This window comes from Pan paniscus, chromosome 21, assembly GCF_029289425.2.
Source record: "Pan paniscus chromosome 21, NHGRI_mPanPan1-v2.0_pri, whole genome shotgun sequence".
In the NCBI taxonomy this organism is placed as follows: Eukaryota; Metazoa; Chordata; class Mammalia; order Primates; family Hominidae; genus Pan; species Pan paniscus.
In genome coordinates, this window is record NC_073270.2 from 58,085,593 (window position 1) to 58,107,100 (window position 21,508).

A 21,508-nucleotide genomic window follows, 5' to 3' on the forward strand; every position below is an offset into this window, starting at 1 on the left:
TTTTAAATATTGACTTAAAAAATGCAATATTAATTTGGGCTCAGTGCAGAGATCAGGACAATATGGGAGCAGCACAATGCACAAAACATTCCTGATCTATGAGAATCTATACCAGGTTTCCAAAGCATGCCTTGGCATCAGAGCCAGTTGTGCTATTTGCTGAAAATACAGTCTTGATCTCACCATAGACAGAGTGTGTCAGGGTCTGGGAATTCATTTGTATTAGTCCATTTTCATGTTGCTGATAAAGACATACTTGAAACTGTGCAATTTACAAAAGAAAGAAGTTTAATGGACTTACAGTTCCACATGGCTGGAGTGGCCTCTCAATCATGGCGGAAGGCAAGGAGGAGTAAGTCACGTCTTACATGGATGGTGACAGGCAGAGAGAGAGAGAGAGCTTGTGCAGGGGAACTCCTTTTTTTTAAAACCATCAGATCTCATGAGACTTATTCACTATCAGGAGAACAGCATGGGAAAGACTTGCCCCCATGATTCAATTACCTCCCACTGGGTCCTTCCCACAACATGTGGGAATTCAAGATGAGATTTGGGTGGGGACACAGCCAAACCATATCACTGTTCTTTTTTTTTTCCTTCAAATTTCAAAGTTCTTTTACACATTTACATCTAAATTTTATTTATTTTTGAATAGATGACATGTTCATAAGTATAAACTGAAAAGATTTAAATGAATATATAGGGAAATATAAGACTTGGTCTCACATCTGATTTTTAGGATACTTGTTCTCCTCTCCGGGGGACCCTGTTATCAGACCCTTCTGGAGACATTTATTGCTTGTGCAAGCATATGGTACTCTTTTATATATGTGTGTGTGTGTGTGTATATATATATCTAACTATAATTCATATACATGTATACACATATATATCTACATGTGTATATGTTTAAAACAGAAACAGTAGCAAACCATGTATATGGTTTTGCTTTTTAAAAACTTAACTTGGAATAATTGCACATATTCACATTCAGAGCTATATTGTTCTTAGCTGTTGACTTGATAGTTCATCACTGATCAGACTCCTACTGATGGATATTTAGGTTGTCTTCAACATGTGCCTCTGACAGACAGTCTCATAATCAATATCCCTGTTATTTCGATATATAAGGAGACTGTAACACATTATATAAGTTGGCCCTTTTAGTTTCAAGCCATAGAAAATGAACTCTGGCTTATTTAAACAGAGAAGGAATTAATTAGAGGATCTACAAAAGGGCCAGGGAATCAGAGAAACCAGGAAAAGGGTCAAAATTGATCTGTAGAAGGAACTGGTGTCATGAAGACACTGCTGTCATCATTGCTGGGTCCTAATGCTGCTGCCTGGGCCAGGGATACCAGCCTCACTGGAAACAGCAACTCCAGCTACCATCACTGACACCACCCTTTGTACAAACTGGATGTAGTTCTGGCACCACTGCCGGTACCTTTGCCACAGTAGGTTGTGCACAAGCTCTGCTTTTTTGTGTTGTAAACTCTCCAAGATTCGCTTGATTGTTGGAGCCTATTGAAGTGGCTCCGTTGTCTGGGGTATATACCCTGGGGTTCGTGGTCATGTGCCAGGAAAATTTAGGACATTGACACACACAAGGAGTTTAGGAGCGGAGTTTTAATATGTAGAAGAGAAGAGAAAGAGGAACAGCTTCCTCTATAGACAAAGGGATCTCCCAGCAGAAAGGACCGGTTGGTGGCAAATGTGCCGAATTTTATAGTCCAGTTTGGGGAGGTGGTGTCTGATTTACATAGAGCTCATAGATTGGTTCCATCAGGTATGAGGTTTACATAGCACGTGGGGAAGGCTGGTCGTTCCACCCTAATCTTATTATGCAAATGGGCTTTCCAGTTGATCCACACCATCTTGTCCGCTCCTTACAGTACATGTGGCTGGCAGAGAAGGGAAGATGGAGCCACCATCTTGAAAATGTCTAGTCCTTGGTTCCTGCCGGCATTCACCCGTGCAAGCTCCCAGCTTTCTTGTCTGTGTCTGCAGCTCAACTTTATGGGCTGCTCTTTGTTAGAAATCATTATTTGTGGGGCCACGTGCAGTGGCTCATGCCTGTAATCCCAGCACTTTGGGAGGTCAAGGCGAGTGGATCATCTGAGGTCGGGAGTTTGAGACCAGCCTGACCGACATGGTGAAACCCCGTCTCTACTAAAAATACAAAAAAATTAGCCGGGCAGTGGTGGACGCCTGTAATCCCAGCTACTCAGCAGGCTGAGGTAGGAGAATCGCTTGAACCCAGGAGGCAGGGGCTTCAGTGAGCCAAGATCGTGCCATTGCACTCCAGCCTGGGTGACAAGAGCAAAACTCCATCTCAAAAAAAAAAGAAAAAAGAAAAAAAGAAAGAAAATGATTTAGGGCTGCTTTTCATTAAAAAAAGAAAAGCCTTATGGAGGACTCTTATACCCTTACTAACTGCTTAAGTAATTCTTTCTTAACTCCTATATCATATGTTATGTGTTCTAACCACAAGGGAGTCCAGGAAAGTGAGAATAAAACCTCTACAGTGACAGTTTTTCTCTGACCCCACTGCATTACTTAAAGGGGTCAGGTCCTTAACAGGGGGCTGTGTTGGTTGGTTGGTTGGGTTTCTCCCAAAAGCAGATCATGTGTCAAGGCTTTGGGTATAGGGAGCGTGTTGGAAGATGATCCCAGAAAGCACTGAATGGAGGAGTGGGCAAAATGAGACACAAAAGGAAGGAAAGTGAATGAAAGATGCATTAGTGAGTGGCTTTCCGTTGTGGGCATCCGGGGCTCCATTCCACTGAGGAGCCTCTGAAGCATCATGTAGGACTCACTTCAGAACTGACCCACTGGCTTTTTAGTGGGAAAGCTAGAATATGTATCCTCCAACTCTCATTCTTCATTGGTTGAGGTTTGTTCATAGAGGCCTTACATCCCCGGCCGAGCAAGCTCGGCACCAGAGGAGCCCCCGGTTAGAGAAAGAGTCATGAAAGCTGGAGGTGGGAAGCGTCAGTGTGGGTGGAGAATGTCCACGTTGATTCCTGGAAAATGTGGAGGTGGGCCACGAGAATCAGGGGTGGGCATCACCAGTGTCTGCTACAAGGGGTTCATATACTGGGTAACCGAAAATGAGAAGCTGAGAGGATCTCAAAAGAAGACAGAAAATAAATAAGTGAATAAAAAAAAGAGTAAACACAAGTATGGCTTAGTGATTGATTGCTGAACAAATGCCTTCTGGATATATCAGCTCTCTAATGAAGAATGCAAAAAAGTACTGATGGTAGGATCAATATTGTTAGAATCTCCTAATTTGTTTACTATTGATAGATACCAGCTAATATGATGGCACTAGACACAATATTTGTTTTATATTTATCAGCTAGTGGGAATATATTTCTATATGCCAATTTTTTTTGAGTACTGCTGATGAGTACACACGACATCGTGACTGCACCATTAGGTTTGATGAATCCATATAATTGCTGCACAAATATTTTGAATTTAATTGCTTGTAATGTAGTTAACACTCGGTTATCAGTGCCAATAAGGGAAGCAGTGACGTGGATAATTCGAAACAGTGGAAAACCCAAAATCATTTATGTAAAACTTCTTTGGCCCATTTTTGACTCAGGGCTACAGATTCACCTTTCTAATTATATTTTGTTTAGGCTAGTAATAAGAATTATTTTCATTTGGTAAAACATGGGCTGATGGAAGAAGAAAGTTGTTGAAATGTGTTCTGCTTGTTGGTAGAAGCTGGCATGAGAAGTTTTCAAGAGATAGCCACATTTAGGTAATTGAGAGTTTACTGGCTCAAATTTCATTAAAGTCAGATGATTTCTCCTCATTGTTCATGTATATTAAGTACCAGGCACTGTATTAAGTTCTTTACACAGATGATCTCATTCTTTCCTTACAGCCACCATAATTAGGGGATGTTTTGTAGTGGAAAAGAATGATACTTCTAGAATCAAGTTGTGTTTCTGCCAAGTTATTAGTTATGTGAAATTGGTCAAGTTACTAAATCAGATGAGTTTTTTCATCTGCCAATAATAGTAGTGGTAAGCCATAAAGTTGTTGACAGCCCACGGTGACTAAATAAGAGAATCTATCTAAAGCACAGTGACTGGCTTATGATGTCCAGTTCCATTACAGACTGGGTTAGTCTCAAAGTTGGTGTTCTGCTTATCCTCAGCCTGTGCTCTCAGTGAGCCCTCTGGAACAGTGCTCCTTAAGCTTTTAAATGCATCCAGATCACCTGGGGACCTTGTTGAAAAGCAACTCTGATTTAGTAAGTCTGGAACAGGACCTGAGATTCTGCATTCCTAATAAGCTCTGGGAGGGTGCTCATGGTACTGACTTGTGGAGCACTCATGGAGTGATGAGGCACTGGATAATTTTGGTCAAACATTTTAATTTCACTTTAGTTTTCTTTGTATCCACAGCAGGTTCAGAGAAGAAGCAAGGCTTTCTGTCTGCTTTTCTTTGCCATGCAAGGTCCAACTCAGGTGCCAGACTTCCAGGGAATCTTCCTCATCTCTCAGATCCCTTGAATGTCCCTTTCCCACATTTCTAGTACAGAAGTTTTTCTAGTACTAGAAGTTTTCAGCAAATAGCCACATTTGGGTAGCTGAGAGTTTACTGGCTCAAATCTCATTAAAGTCTGTCAGGTACTTTCTCCTCGTTGTTCCTGTATATTCAGTACCAGGTACTATATTAAGTTCCTTACAAAGATGATCTCATTCCTTCCTCACAGCCACCATAATTAGATAGCTACCTGCCGGGAAGCATTACTGGGAAGTAGCTATGAATACAGACCCTGGGGTTATGCAGACTTGGGTTTCAATTGAATCTCTGCTGCTTACTAATTCTATGACTTTGGACCTGTGGACCAATAACTTCTCTGAACTTCAGTTTCCTCATCTGTCAAATGGGCCTGATAATAAAAGCCACACAATGGGGTCATTGTAAGACTCAGACGGGTGCTTAGTGTAAAAAGTCTTAGCCCTATGGCTGGTACCCAGCAAGTGAACTGAGAGGTTCACAGGGTTGTAAGCAAAGTGAGGATGGGCACTTACATGTTTTGTCTGTCATTTTGCCAGTTCGTGTAATCCAAATATGGCCGCTTCTCTCTTCTTTCCCAGAAACTCACTTTCCCAGTCTCCCTTTCAGCTAGGGACAGCCATGTGACCAGTTCTGGCCAGTGAGATGTGAGTCCCACTGTTCCAGGGACTTCTGGGAAAAAAATCTACGACCTGGGAAAGGAAAGAGCCAGTTGAGGAAAAGCCCTTTGTCCCTTCTTTGTTTATATCTCCAACTTCCCGATTTTTCCTGTGGCTATCATGGCCAGGATGTGGCAGCCCTCTGGTTATAACAGTGTCACAAATCCTTCATTGAGGCTGCCTTGCAACCCAAGCTCTGCCTCTATCCAGTCCTCTCTTTCCCTCCCTTCATAGGTGCAGATGCTGAGAGCACTTTCTAGTCAAGTCCTGCATGTTCATTTCTGTCTCAAGTCAGCTTCTCTGAGAATCCAATTTATAAAAATATATTTGTGAATGTATAAGTAAAGTGACTTGGATTTTGTCTACGTACAAGGACTTCTATGCCTGCATAAAACAGGTAATATTTATCTTTCGTTGTTGCTGTTTCTGGTGTCTAAATCCCCTTCTAGTAGTTGGAAGAAATTTTCCTGCCTCTTAATATAGAGTCGGATTCTTTTTTTTTTTTTTTTTTTTTTTTTTACTCTGTCGCCTAGGCTGGAGTGCAGTGGCGCGATCTCGGCTCACTGCAAGCTCCGCCTCCCAGGTTCACGCCATTCTCCTGCCTCAGCCTCCCCTGGTAGCTGGAACTACAGGCCCCCGGCACCACACCCGGCTAATTTTTTGTATTTTTAGTAAAGACAGGGTTTCTACTGACCTCGTGATCTGCCCGCCTCGGCCTCCCAAAGTGCTGGGATTACAGGCGTGAGCCACCGCGCCCCACCTAGAGTCCCATTCTTTAATTCAAGACCGAGTAGCCAGTGCTGGTTAAGAAGTAGTGGGAGAGGTTATGTTTTCGCGATGCTGCAGCTGCACTGAGGTCTTTGGGGGCAGCAGTGCCAACTGCAGCAGGGATCGTTTACAGGAGCAGCCTCTCTCCAGGGCCTGCAGGCTGCAGGGTTGGGGGTGCTGGCCGGACAAGCTGCAGCTTCCAGTGCTCTCCATGGGGGACGCAGCACATCCCCACCAGACTAGGCTGTAATGTGCTTTTCCTGTGGTTAGGGATGAAAAGCCATCTTTTGTGCAGCTCTCTGTCCGTGCCTTGTTCTCTAGCCTTCCTAAATGATTCTGAGTGCAGTCAGTTTTTCTTATTTGCATCACAGAACCATGTCTGCGGCCTACTATGTAATACTATTTAATTTGTATCTGTGGACATTTAAAGTCTTGATATATTTTCTGTATCATTATTGATAACAATGGTAAGTATCATTTGAGGATTTATAGGTCACAGAATGCCTACGTATGCATTACTTGATTTATTCCTCATATAACACTGTAGGTTAATATATTTGTTTTAACCCTTATTTTGTAAGTTAGCATCTGAGAGGTGGAATAACCTGCCTAAGCTGACTCAGTAAATGGCAGAACTGGACTGGAACCTACGCTTTCTTTCTTTCTTTTTTTTCTTTTTTTGAGATGGAGTCTTGCTGTGTCACCCAGGCCCGAGTGAGTGGTGTGATCTCAGCTCACTGCACCCTCCGCCTCCCGGGTTCAAGCAGTTCTGCCTCAATCTCCTGGTAGCTGGGACTACAGGCGCATGCCACCACGCCCGGCTAATTTTTTGTGTTTTTAGTAGAGATGGGGTTTCACCATATTGGCCAGGCTGATCTCGAACTGCTAACCTCGTGATCCGCCCGCCTTGGCCTCCCAAAGTGCTGGGATTCCAGGTGTGAACCTACACGCCCGGCCGGAACCTAAGCTTTCTATTTAATTTTTTAAACGTTGAAATCTTTTGGAAGCAAATACTATGTTAACCAAAAATCTGAACATCTCACCTTATTGAATAATGGAGATGATTTAAGTAAAACTTTAAGTCACAAAATAAAAATATCTTTTTCTTAATTCAAACAATACAGAATAATAGAAGATGGAAAAGTAACCAGAATAAACAAATGCTAACACTTTCTTTTGCATTTTTATAGAAATTTTTGAAATACACATATTTAAGCAGGTTGAAGTATAGTGTTTTTTAAATACAAATCAAGCGATATTATACATAATGTTCTTTAACTTGCTTTTTTATCTTGCATTCAGTGAAATATCTCAGACATCTTGTCAATATTGTTGTAAATAGCTTTGCTTAATTCTAACTGGCATTCATTATTTTGTGCTTATATTTTAATCTAAATGGTCAGTCTTCTATTGATGTATGTTGTCTTAAGTACTGGTTTCCTAGAACCATTGCCTGAGATGGGCATTTTTATAAACGTGATTTATCAAGGGAGTGGATGAAGCAGGAGAGGACAGAGGAAGAATCCTGGCAATCCTCTTGTCCTCTTGAGATGATACTGTGGCTTGAGCTCTTAGCAGCCAACCCTCACTGCTATTTAAGGGGAGGAATGCCAATTCATTAAAGAGATCTTGGTGGGACACCATCAGCACCAGCTACATGTATTTAGATGGTTTCCAGTTTTCTATATTAATCATTTTGGGATGAACATTCTCATACTATTCATGTCTTTGTGTGCTTTGAAAAATTCTTAGATGTGATAATTCTAAACTGAAGGATGTGGTAGCAATGCCAGATACTCATACAATGTCCAGTGTTCTTTCCTCCTTACTGACACAACAACAATTTGTTGGCTGTGTCAACATGCCTAGTTTTAAAAATTATACTTCCCAGCCTTCTTTGATGTTAGAGACATAGTTTTGACCAATAAAAGTGAAGTAATTGGCTACAGCTTCCAGGAAGGCTCCAGGGGGGTAGGAGGCAGTGGCAGTCACACTCATCTGGGACATATTCTTTATGCACTTGACCCTCAGCTTTTTCTTGCCCAGAACGGGGATGTGATACTGAAGGGGGCGCAGCCACCTTGTGATTGTGAGGTGACAGGTCCTCAGCTGTCTAAGCAAGAGACATTATGGAACATTCTATGAGCTGTTTAGCATGCTGGACTTCCTAATGACGGCTTCTATTTATGTGAGGGGGAAGATGCCTTATTAATTTCAGATTCTAATGGATATGGAGTATGTGCATTTAAATGTTGGTACACACAGTGGAGTAGGATTTCATGGGACATTAGGCTCCAAAGCAGGGTCTCTCAACCTCAGCATGGTTGATATTTGGGGCTGGAGAATTCTTGGTTTTGGTGGGCTTTCCTGTGCATTGTAGGGTGTTTAGAGAACTCCTGGTCTTTACCCACTAGATGCCATTATCACCACCCCTTCCCAGTTGTGACAAGCATGTCTCCAGACATGACTGAATGTCTCTTGGTTGAGAGCTACTGCTGCAAAATCAGCATGTAAGGCAACCATTACATGTAGTCAAAAATACACCAGAAGATCTATTAAAATCATTGATAAAATACAGGATTCATTCATTCCTTCAGAAATATTTCCTGAAGGGCAGCTATGTGTTATGTGCTGTTTTTGGTGCTAAAGTTGGAACAGTATGCAAGGCACACAGGAAATAAGATACCTGCTCCCCCTGGAGTTTATGTTCTACCAGGAGAAAACAAACTATATATATACACACACACACTATAAATACATACACACACACATACACACACACACACACACACACACACAACTGATACAGAGTACGTTTTGTATTCCTGGGCATTTAAGATCTTCATGTATATTTTTATCATTACCAATAATAACAGTAAGTAATGATTTAGAGCAGGGATCTGTATGCTACATATAGCCCGTGGCGAAATCTGGCCCACCACTTGATAAAGTTTTATTGGCACACAGCCATGTCCGTTCATGAAGTATTGTCTATGGCTTCTTCCATGCTGCAGTGGTGACAGTGGCTGAATTTAGTTGTAAAAGAGACCCTACGACTCATAAAACCTAAAATATTTACTATCTGGCCCTTTGCAGAAGACATTTGCTGACCTCTGGCTTAGAGATTTATAGTTCATAGAATATGTATACTTGCATTATCTTGTTTGTTCTTCGAAGTAATCCTCTGATATAGTTGTTTTCCCTCTTGTTTTATGGGTCAGAGTCTGAGTGAGGGGATGACTTGCTCCGGTTCACTTAGTTAGCAGTTCCAGGTGGTTGCTGTGCTGCTGGGGAGACTGCAATTATAAATAGCGTTATCATGGAAGAACTCATCAGGAAGGTGACAGAGATGTGAAGGCAGAATGAAGAGACCCATGTGGATAGCTGAGGGACCAGAATTCTTGGTAGAAGGAAGGTGCCTTGTGTGTTTGAGGAACAGTTAGAGGTCAGCTGATGGAGCATGAGGGAGATTAGCTGGAGATGAAGTCAGGGAGGAGTGGATGGGGCAGGTGGTGTAGGACTTTACTTTTTACTGAGTGTGCTGTGGGGCCCATGGGAGGCTTTGAGAAGAGGAGTGGCATGATCTGACTTATGGCTGAACAGAAAACACCAGTTCCCTGTAAAGAATGGACCAAAAGGGTCAAGAGTAGCATCAGGGAGCCCTGTTGGGGATGGAATGGGAGGTAGCAGCAGCTGTGTGAGAAGAGGTTAAATTACAAATCTACTTTGGAGGGAGATTTGATTGCAGATGGATTGGAGGGGTGAGGGTAGGTTGAGAGAGAACATGGGGTCAAGGAAGACACCAGGGATTTTTGCTTGAGAGCTGGAAAGATGAAGTAACTGGCTGAGACGGGATGGTGGGCTTGGGAACCAGAAGTTCAATGTTCCATTCAAGATCCCTGTTATGCTCACCATATTTTTTGGAACTGCCATGGACTAAAGAAAAAAGTAAAAGGAAAATGAGTAGTTATATATTTAGGCATTTTCAAATCAAACCACCCTATGTTAAGAGATCTATAGGTTTCCCAATGGTGAGTAGAGAGTGAGTGGAGAATTCTCAAGGGCTTCTGGCTTGCTTGAAAACCTTCCAAGGCTCTGCAAACTTGTTCAGTAAAGGACTCAATGGTAAATATTGTAGGTTTTGTGGGCTATATTAATCAGCTAGGGCTGCCATAACAGAATACCATAGACTGGGTGGCTTAAGCAACAGAGATTCCTTTTCTCACAGTTTTGGAGTCTGGAAGTCTGAGATCAGGGGACCATTATGGTGGGGTTTTGGTGAGGGATCTCTTCTGGGCTTGCAGACAGCAGCCTTCTTGCTATGTATTCTCCTGGCAGGGGTGGTGTTGAGGGGGTGGGCGGGTGGAGAGAGAGAGAGAGAGATGGATCATTTTCTTTTTTAAAAATATAAGGCCATGGTCCTATTGGATTAAGGCCTCACCCTTATGACCTCATTAAATCTTAATTCGCCTAAAGACCCTGTCTGCAGATATGGTCATATTTGGGGTGGGGGTTAGGGCTTCAACATAAGAATTTTTGGTGAACAAAATTTAGTTCATAGCATGGGCCATACTGTCTCTGTTGCAAACTCAACTCTGCTGTTGTAGTGCAAATGCATCCATAGACAATGTGTAACATGTGGATGTGGCTGCATTACAATATAACTTATTTAAAACACAGGAAGCAGGGTAGATTTGGTTCCCGGGCGAAAGGGTTTTCCAACCCTTAGTTTATGCTGTTCTGCATAAGTATAACACGTGCCAATAGATTTGTTTGCTCTGAGGATTGCAAGGATAATAATGTATGCAAATGCAACTGAGCACAGAGCCTGGCATACAGTAGGTGCTCAACATGTATTTGCTTTAAGTTTGACACACTGTCCTTTAAAATAGAATATGGCGACCTGTTTTTCTAAGTTGGCACTTATTGCTCAGCCCCATCATTTTTGTGTCCCTGGTATTGCTCTCATGATCCCTGATGCTACAGTGGGATTGCATCTGACAAATGCTTGAGTTCAAAGTCAGTGTGAAATGAGTGGTTAATACAATATCATTATGTCACTAAATCATCTCTAAGATGGTTGTATCCAGCTACATTCCCATCAATAGCGTAGACTGCAGAGAGAGTATCTAGGAGAGAGTATCTAGAAGTTCTATCATTTACTCGTATATGTTTCCCCAATTTAAGACAGGGTAGGAGAGAAGTAGATCCACTTATCACTAGAACCTGGGGAAAAAGCTAAGGACTTCTCTGCAGTTCCAAAACTTTTCCTGGAACAGTAGATGATGCGTTTTGTACAGGGCAACAGAAACTGGGGTGTTTGGATGGGTTGATAAGATAGTGATTTATTTTGATGTGACTGCTAACACTGCTACTACTGTGAGTCTTGTTAATACAAAAATATTAATCCTGTTCTTGTTCCCTCTGTGCCCGTTGCTGCGTGCTGCCAATGGGGAAGATACAACATATAGGAAAAACCAGATTCTTCACTGCAAATACTGCTTTGCATGCTTTTCTTTCATTGCTTTGGGCTTCTGGGAGAAATCAAAAGAAAAGAAACAAGGCAGTGAATGGTGGAAATCATGGGGGAAAGATGGCATATTTGGGATCTGCAGATGGATATTGAAAATGCAAACTAGTTTGCTGATTTGTAGTTGTATTAGGGTGGGTGTCCAAACTGGTGGTGTTAGTAATGGAATTTGGAACTTCTCAATGGATATGATCCTGTGTGCAGGCATGTGGTCACCTGAATAGTACCACTCAAAACCCCCAAACCTAAAAAAAAAAAAAAAAAAAAAAATCCCATGATTTGCATCTCCTACTCTGTTCTAGAAAGCTTAAAGTTTATTGTAAAGGTCTTTGCTTTGTGGAAAGATGCTTTTTGGTAAAGAACATGCTGCTTGTTGGAGCACTGCATTAGTTGTCTGTTGTTGCATAACAAATCATTTCAAACCTTCATGGCTTAAAACAACAATAAACATTTATTACCTCACAGTTTGTGTGAGTCTAGGATTCAGAAGTGGCTTAGCTGGTAGTTCAGGTTTGAGGTCTCTCATGAGATTGCTGTGCAAGTGTCAACTGGGGTCACTGTCATCTGAAGGGTCGATTATGGTGGATTGGGGGATCCAGTTCCAAGAAGGCTCACTCTTCCAAGAAGGGGGCCAGCATGCTGGTGCTGGCTCTTGGCAGGAGGCCTCAGTTCTTCTCCACATGGGCCTTTTCAGAATTCTGCTTGAGTATCTTCATGGCATGATGGATGGCTTCCTCCAGAGTGAGCTAAGAGACCATGGCATAAGCTAAAAAGTGTTTTATGAACTGGTCTCAGAAATCACACCACTGTCACCTCCACAGTTTTCTACACAGTTCAGTCCTATTTAGTGGGAGGGGGGTGTATACAAGAATATGATTACTGGGAGGCTAGAATCACCTGGGCCATCTTGGAGGCTGACTACCATAAGAACCAGCCATGCACCAGACCCTGCCTCTATGTGCTTTACCTCATTTAATCTTTAGAGGAATTGTGCCAATACAAGGTAGGATCTACTGCTATAAGAAATCAAAGGTGAATTTCACTAATTTGTCTAAGGTCACACAGCTAGTGAGCGGTGGAGCTGGGATTGTAATGTATACACCTGAGTTCCAGCCTATGGATTAACGCTGGCTTCCATATCTTCCTCAGAGAGACCTGGGTCCAAGTTCGAGCACTGCCCATTGCTTGCGTTTGGTCCTAGTAATACAACTTAATAATTCCATTTGTGTAGCTCAAATGCAATTAACAGTTTGGAATGCACACATGCAGAAGTGGGCACATCAAGGCATTCAGTAGATCAAAAAAATCTTTTCCCTTAAAATTTTCAAAATCTGAGGTACATATACAACAAGTAGTAAGAGATAAGTTTCACACAGTACATGGATGAAGTGCTTTTTTATTTTCAGTTACATATTTGTTTTAATGTATATTTAAAAAAATGGATGAATTCCACTTGAAAAGTTACTTAACTGAAACTCAGTTTTGGTGTTTGTAAGATAAGCATAAAATGCTAACCGCTTAGAGTTGTATGGATTAAAAAAGGTAATGTATATCAAGGGCCTAGCAATTGAAAGTTCATAGCAAGCACTCAATAATATTTACTACTATTAACTCGTGATAAATGTAAAGTGTTCCAGAAAATATGGAAGTGGTGTTCAGGGTTAAGAACATAGAGCCATAATCAGAAGCACTTTTTTCTGTGCTTCTATATTTTAAGAGAGAATCTCTTAGTGATTTGGATTCCATTTAAAGTTATGACACAGTGGTAGAGGAAGTTAAGTAGGAAGTGAGATTTTCTTCTTAGTTATGAGAATGGCATCAGTGAGAATTAACTTTTACAGCCACAGTCTTGATAAGGTAAGATGGTTAAAAACAGATGCTTTTATATTTAAGAAAACTGATTGGCTACACTGGGTATATAAATGTGCTTTGGAAAAATTTTCACTTCCTACTCCGAGGTCGCCTAATTGCCACAGATACAGATGTTCTGCTTCTTGTTCCTTTGGGTATGAACTCACACCACTCTGGTTTACCTTAACTAGAGGGACTTACTCTCCCACAATTTAATTTCCAAGCTCTAATGCAAAGCAGGCTTATTTGCTTTGACAGGCAACTACAGGATAAACAGAAAGGGGCAAATTTATATAGTCAGCTAGCACTCTGCCATTATGAGTAATATGGCTTTACAAGAAAGGAAATGAAGAAATAAAAAAAGATCCCAGACACCATGAGATTTCCCCTAAAGAACTTATTTCCAATGAACCCTAGAAAATAGAACCAGGACAGGCTCTCAGAAGAACAGGAGAAACAAATATTGATTGATTTATTCATAATTTGTGTCCCATCTTCTGCAAAAATCTGATGTGGTTTAGAAAAAAGAAATGTCATAGAATCTTTTTTTTTGCAAGATATTATTGCCAGAGGCATTCAAATAACTTTGGAATAGATGGTCAAATTCCAGGATGTCAAGCCAGTGGTATCATTTCCTCTGAACTTGAAAATTTTTGCTTAGAATACAATCTTACTGATGAAAACAATCAGTGCTGAAAGAGGATAATGTTATCTAAAATGTACTATGTTTTTCCTTTTATATAATATTGGAATGAATGCATGTTTTTGAAAAATTAAAAAAAATTAAAAGTAAAATATAGAAATAAGAAGTCATCCTTTATTACTATTAACACTGTTAATAGTTTTTTGTTTGTTCATTTTTTAATTTTTTTGAGACAAGGTCTTGCTCTGTCACCCAGGCTGGAGTGCAGTAGTGCGATGATGGCTCACTGCAGACTTGACCTTCTGGGCTCAAACAATCCTCCTGCCTCAGCCTCTCAAGTAGCTGAGACTACAGGCGTGCAACACCATACCTGGCTAATTTTTATATTTTTTGTAGAGATGAGTTTCACCATGTTACCCAGGCTGGTCTTGAACTCCGGGGCTCTAGTGATCCATCTGCCTTGGCCTCCCAAAGTGCTGGGATTACAGGCGTGAGCCACCACGTTATTAATAGCTTTGAATATAGAGTAAGATTCATAATTTCTGGATAACTCTGTGCCCATTTCCCCTTTCTAAAAATGCCACAGTTTCCTTTTGGGGAAGTGTTCTCCCCCTAATTTAACCTTTATATTAGTAGCTGAGGTCATCCCGAAACTCCTCAGACTGTGCATCACAGGTGAAGTTGGAATGGACATTGGAGATGCCTCCATGTTGTGCAAGACACCCTGGGATGAGTTTACATATTACTATTAACATCATAGAGCAAATGCTTTTACCTGATGTATTTCCTTGATATGAGGCTGTAGGCCAGAGTCAGCATGAGAGACCCTGAACGCATGGTGTGAAGTTGTGCAGAGAAACAAAGGAAAGGAGAGTTGAGAGGCTGTGGAGGGCAGACTGCCAGCCATTGTTAGCCTGACGACCAGTCCCGTGTGGAGGAATGAGCTTGAACTCCTGTTGGGTTAAACTGGCTCTTACTCCAGAGAGGAAATCTGTTGTTGCTGCCTGGCCAGCATCTGTTTTCCCTTCTTCTGATATCAGCAGCTCGGCTTTCCTCTGGGAACCCCTTTTTCCCCACTTTCTGTCTGTGTCTAAATGATGGGGCTGACCTCCTGTGCCTGACTCCAGGGATGGGTGCATAATCCAGGTCTAGCCAATTAGTCAGTTCTACCCTCTTGGCCACAGGGGTTACTTCAGAAACAGACACATGACGTCCCTCAACCCAGTAACACTCAATTCTATTACGGATTTTGGAATTACCCAGCCAAAAGTGCTCTTTTTAATTGTGCTGGGTTCGTTTGATAGCTTTGAAAATATAAATGCTCACGTTCAGTGCTAACTTAGAGAATGCAGCCAAGACCAGGGATCACCAGCAGAGCTGCTTGACGGTGTTGTTTGAGCACCAGCAGCGCCTGAAAGTTGTAACCCTTAAACTTGATGACATGAGTCAGGACATTTCCTTTTTTGTTGTTTTTATTTTCTGCTAAGACATTTTGAGTTGTGTTTCTATTATATTCAACCAGAAGAGCCTGGCTAATAGACTCCATTCCCTGTAATTGCAGAACCCAGCTCCCTCCCACAGTCACCAGTGCATAGCCCTCCATGTTCCCTGGGTGGGTGTTTTTCATCTGCTCACGAACAGATGTGGTTTTCAGTCTCTCGGCCATTTTGTCCTCCTTCCCCTGCCCTGGTTTCATCACTGCTTTTCTTGGGGACCACCACCTCTCACTGGGCCCTGTTTTGCATGCACTTCCATCCTGAAATGCTGGTGATTTGTTAATACTCAACTGCAAATTGGGAGAGTAAGCCACTCCATACCCCTCTTTCCTGTATGTCTCTGTTGGTACCAGTCTATTTTGCTTGTGATCAAATCTAATTGAGTTCTTAGCCAAACAGCTCTTTTTTTTTTTTTTTTTTCCTTATAGCTTTCTCTTGACTCCAGACATGAGCGTGTAGGGGTTTGGCTTTGGAGAAACTGGGAATGTCAGTATCATTATGTATTTGGAATTTCCCCTGCCCTCACTAACCAAGCTACGCTTAGAATGGCAAGCTTTTCTCCTTAAGATCTTGACTTCTGTCCAAGGATATTCCTTACTTCACCAGGCCTCTGCTGGCCATACCCACATAGTGGACATCTTGCAAAGCTGGCAGTGAACAGAGGGGAAGCTCAGTCTGGATCCTATTTCTGAGAGACCGGAATTCAGGATTTGACTTTTTCTCTTGTCGTTAGACCATGTATATCCACTTTTGCTTTTATGAGTTTTCCAGAGGCAAACAAATATAACAATCCAAAATGCCTCTTATGAGGAAATTAGTTACTTTTAGTAAAACAGTTTTTGTTAAAGCAGAGCTAAAGGAGCATCTATTGCCCAGTGTTTAAGTAGCAGACACTGTTGGCTACTGATTGAAAATCCATTTTCCCGGTTTATTCCTTTCTCCCTTGATGCCAGAGCCCACTTTCTACAATAAGGGTGAGCTCCCTGGACATTTACTTTTCAGCCTCCCTTGTAAATAGGGCAAAGCCATGTGACTTATTTCTGCTAAGGGAACCTGAGGGGATGTTTGTTTGGGGGCAGCTGCTGTTGCTTCTGCTGTTGCATTAGCTGCTGCTCCTCCTCCCTTGGCCCTTTCCCTTCACTCTCTCCTCTTCCTCTTGCTTTTTAAGCAGCTTTATTGAGATATAATTAACACAGTATAAACCACACATATTTAAGGTGTACAATTTGACAAATTTTGACATATGTACACACCTGGGAAACAATCGCTACCATTGAAGTAATGAACAAATCCATCAACCCCAAAAGTTTCCTCTCTGCCCCTTTGTAACCCACTCCTTCTTTCTCTCCCTGCCCTTCCCAAGACCAGGCAAATACTGATCTGCTTGATGTTAGGATATATTCATTTATTTTTTTCCAGCAGTTTTTTTTTTCTTTTTTTTGAGACAGGGTCTCACTCTGCCACCCAGGCTGGAGTGCAGTGGCAATCTCGGCTCACTGCAAGCTCTGCCTCCCGGGTTCAAGCAATTCTCCTTCCTCAGCCTCCCAAGTAGCTGGGATTACAGGCATGCACCCCCACAACTGGCTAATATCTGTATTTTTAGTAGAGAAGGGTTTTCACCACGTTGGCCAGGCTGGTCTCGAACTTCTGACCTCAAGTAATCTGCCTATCTCAGCCTCCTAGTGTAGTAGTTTTAACAAATGAATTCATATAGTATGTACTATGTACTGGTTTTTTTTGCTCTGACTTTTTTCTCTAGGCATAATCATTTTGAGGTTTATCCACATTGTTACATCTCAGTAGTTCATTCCTTTTTCTTGTTTAGTGGCACTCCATGGTATGAATATATTACAATTTGTTCATCCATTCTCCTGTTGATGGACATGTGGGTTGTTTTGAGTTTTGGGCGATCACAAATGAAGCCATTATGAGCATTCATGTACAAGTCGTTGCATGAACATGTGCTTTCATTTCTTTTGGGTGAATGCTGAGGAGTAAAATAGCTGGATCACATAGTAGATTTATGTCTAATTTTTAAAGAAACTGCTGTTTTCCAAAGTGGTTGTGCAAGTTTACATTTTCAACAGCATTGTATGGGATTACCAGTTGCTCCACATCCTCACCAACACTTGGTATGTCAGTCTTTTTACTTTTAGTGATTCTGTCAGAACGTGTGTATTGGTATCTCACTGTGATTTTCATTTGAATTTTCTTGATGACTAATGACACTGAACGTCTTTTCATGTGCTTACTTGCTATCCATATATGTTTTCGTGAAGTGTTTGTTCAAATCTTTTTGGGTTAATTTGCTTTTTTATTATTGAGTTTTGAGAGTTCTCTACATGTTCTGAATACAAGACCTTTAGCAGATCCATGATTTGCCAATATTTTCTCCCAGTCTGTGGCATATCTTTCCATTCTTTTAACATCATCTTTCTAAGAGCAGACATTCTACATTTTGGTGAATATAGCCACTCCAGGTTTCTTTTGATTAGCATTAGCACTGTATATGTTTACTTATCTTTTTTTTTAACCTATTTGTGTCTTTGTATTTACAGTGGGTGTCTTGTAGGCAGAATTAAGATGGTCTTTTTTAAATGAAATCTTTCAATCTTTGTCTTAAACCATTTACATTTAATGTGAATATTGACATGATCATGTTTAAATTTATTATTTTGTGACTTGATTTCTATTTGCTCCATTTATTCTTTGTTGCATTTATTGTCTTTTTTAGATTAGTTAAAATTTTTTATGGTTCTATTTTATCTCCTTCATTAGCTTATTAGCTATAACTCTTTTGCTATTTTACTGATTACTTTGGGTACATAGTATAGATCTTTAACTTATCACAGTCTTCCTTCAAGTTATATTACACTACTTCATATACAGTATAAGAACCTGATAATTGTAAACTTCCATTTCTCCCCTTTTGAGAGAAATAATTTTTGTCATATATTTGACTTTTACGCATATTATAAACCCCACACTACATTGTTATTGTTTTTGTCATTCAGTAATTTATCTTTTGAAGAAATTAAATAATAAGAAAAATTTATTATATGTTTTCCAATAGTTACCATTTCTAGCGCTTTGCATTCTTCTGTGTAGATTCCAGTTTTCATCTGGTATCATTTTCCCTGGCCTGAAAAAATCCTTTAACATTTTTCTTAGTGTGGTTCTGCTGATTATAAAATCTTAAGTGTTAATTTTGCCTTCATTTTTGAAATGTATTTTCACTGGGTATAAAATTCTAGGTTGACAAACCTTTTTTTCTCATTTCTTTAAAGGTGCTGTTTTACTGTCTTCTTACTTGCGCTGTTTTTGATAAGAAATTACAACTATTCTTATTTTTATATACACACATTGTGTATTTTTATATTTACATACATACATATATAAAATATACATACACAATTTATATACATCGTGTATATATATTTTATATATACACACATTGTGTATTTTTATATTATCTTATTTTTATATACACACATTGTGTGTATATACACTGTGTAAACATATCTTTTTTCTATTCTACATTTAAGATATTATCTTTACATTGGTTTTAAGTAATTTGATTATGATATGCTTTGGTCTCATTTTCTTCATGTTTCTGATGCTTGGGGTTCATTGAGCTTCTTGGATGTGTGTGTTTATAATTTTCATAAAATTTGGAAAATTATCTGCCATTCTTTTTTTAAATATTATAATTTTTTTTTACCTTTACTGCCTTTGCTTTTAGGGACTCCAATTGCATATCTATTTAGGACTCTTGAAGTTTCCCACAGCTTACTGATGTTCTGTTTATTTTTAAAGAAATATTTAGCATAGTTAATATTCCTGTTACTTTATATTCACTAATGTTTTCTTATGCAATGTCTAATCTGCCAATAATCCTATTCAGTGTATTTTTCATGTCAGATATTGTGTTTATCTTTTATATTAAATTTTCTCTGCTTTTAAAAAATATCTTTCACATTTCTATTAAACTTTTTGGATATATGGAATACAGTTATGAAATCTGTGTTTCAATGCTTTTGTCAGCAAATTCCAACATCTATGTCAGTTCTGGATCATTTCAATTGATTGACTTTCCTTCCAATTTTGAATCTTACATTCTTGCTATTGTATTGTATTGTACTGTACTGTATTGTATGTTACGTTATGTTATGTTATGTTATGTTATGTTATTTGTTTTGAGACAGAGTCTCATGTCACCCAGGCTGGAGTGCAGTGGCACAGTCTCAGCTCACTATAACCTCTGCCTCCCAGGTTTAAGCAATTCTCCTGCCTCAGCCTTCTGAATAGCTGGGACTACAGGCATGCACCACCATGCCTGGGTAATTTTTGTATTTTTAGTAAAGATGGAGTTTTGCCATGTTGGCCAGGCTGGTCTTGAACTCCTGACCTCAGGTGATCCACCCACCTCAGCCTCCCAAAGTGTTGAGATTACAGGCATGAGCCACCGTGCCCAGCCCATTCTTGCTTCTTTATACATCTGGCAATTTTTGCTTGGATGCCAGACGTTATGAATTTTACCTTTTTGTGGTCTGAATGTTTTTGTATTTCTACAAAACGTCTTTGAGCTTTATTCTGGAACTCAGTTTCTTTACATGAAAACTACTTGATTCTTCTAACTCTTGCTTTTAAGGTTTGTTAAGCAACACCAGAGCAGAATTTAGTCTAGGGCTAATTATTTCCCACGATTGAGGCCAGGCGCATCTTAGTCTCGTGAATTATGAGTTGTTGTTGTTGTTGTTTTTTTCCAGTCTGACTGGTTGGAAGAGGCCCTTTTCCCAGCCTTTGTGTGAGTACTAGATACTGTTTCGTCTACTCCTTTTGGGTGGGAATTTCTTCAGGCTGTCCTGCAAAATTAAGCTTCTTTGCTGTCCTCAAAACTTGCAGCTCTATCTTTTCATCTGAGAGTCTGTCAGCCTTGATTTCAATTGCCTTTTCCTATATCAAAGCCTGGAACTTCTCTCAAGGTAGTAAGCTGGGAAATCATAGAGCTTACCTCACTTTTCTTCTGGTTTTTAGGAATTACCATCCTAAAATATAAGAAATATCTATGATTTCTTATTTTTTTAACTTTCATTTTAAGTTCAGGGGTACATGTGTAGGTTTGTTACTAGATAAACATGTGTCATGGGGGTTTGTTGTGCAAATTATTTTATCACCTAGGTATTAAGCCTAGTACCCATTAGTTGTTTTTCCTGATCCTCTTCCTCTTCCCACGCTCCACCCTCCGACAGGCCCCAGTGTGTGTTGTTCCTCTCATGTATCCATGTGTTCTCATTATTTAGCTCACACTTGTAAGTGAGAACATGTGGTATTTGGTTTTCTGTTCCTGCATTAGTTTGCTAAGGATAATGGCTTCCAGCTCCATCCATGCCCCTGCAAAGGACATGATCTCATTCCTTTTTATGGCTGCATAGTATTCCATGGTGTATATGTACCACATTTTCTTCATCCAGTCTTATCATTGATGGTCATTTGGGTTGATTCCATGTTTTTGCTATTGTGAATAGGGCTGCAGTGAACATACACATGCAAGTGTCTTTATAATAAAATGGAAATATCTATGATTTCTGTTGGTGACAGTCGGAGGTACTGTGGTTTATGATCTACATTCATAATTGAAGAAAGTGTTAGATTTCTATTACGGTTTTCTGAAAATAAAGCTGTAAACTTTTTCCTTCCATGTTTATGAACCCTATGGATTCTATCCTCAGACCCCTTAGTGATTTGTGTACTCCAGGTTAAGAACAGCATTTTACATGGAAAATGAACATTTTAAAAAAGTTTCACAACTATGTGTTTATTTTAATGTGTGTTGAAAAATAATATAGCTAGTGCTGCCCATCCATAACTTCATGTGTATTGTTGCTCAGGACAAGGCTAAATTTTTAAAAAGGAATAATTCATAGTTGATTTAAACAAAAATATTAAGTAAGTGACAGAACAGATAGTGCGTAAATATGACAAAAATTGTGAAGATGAACTGCAAATGATA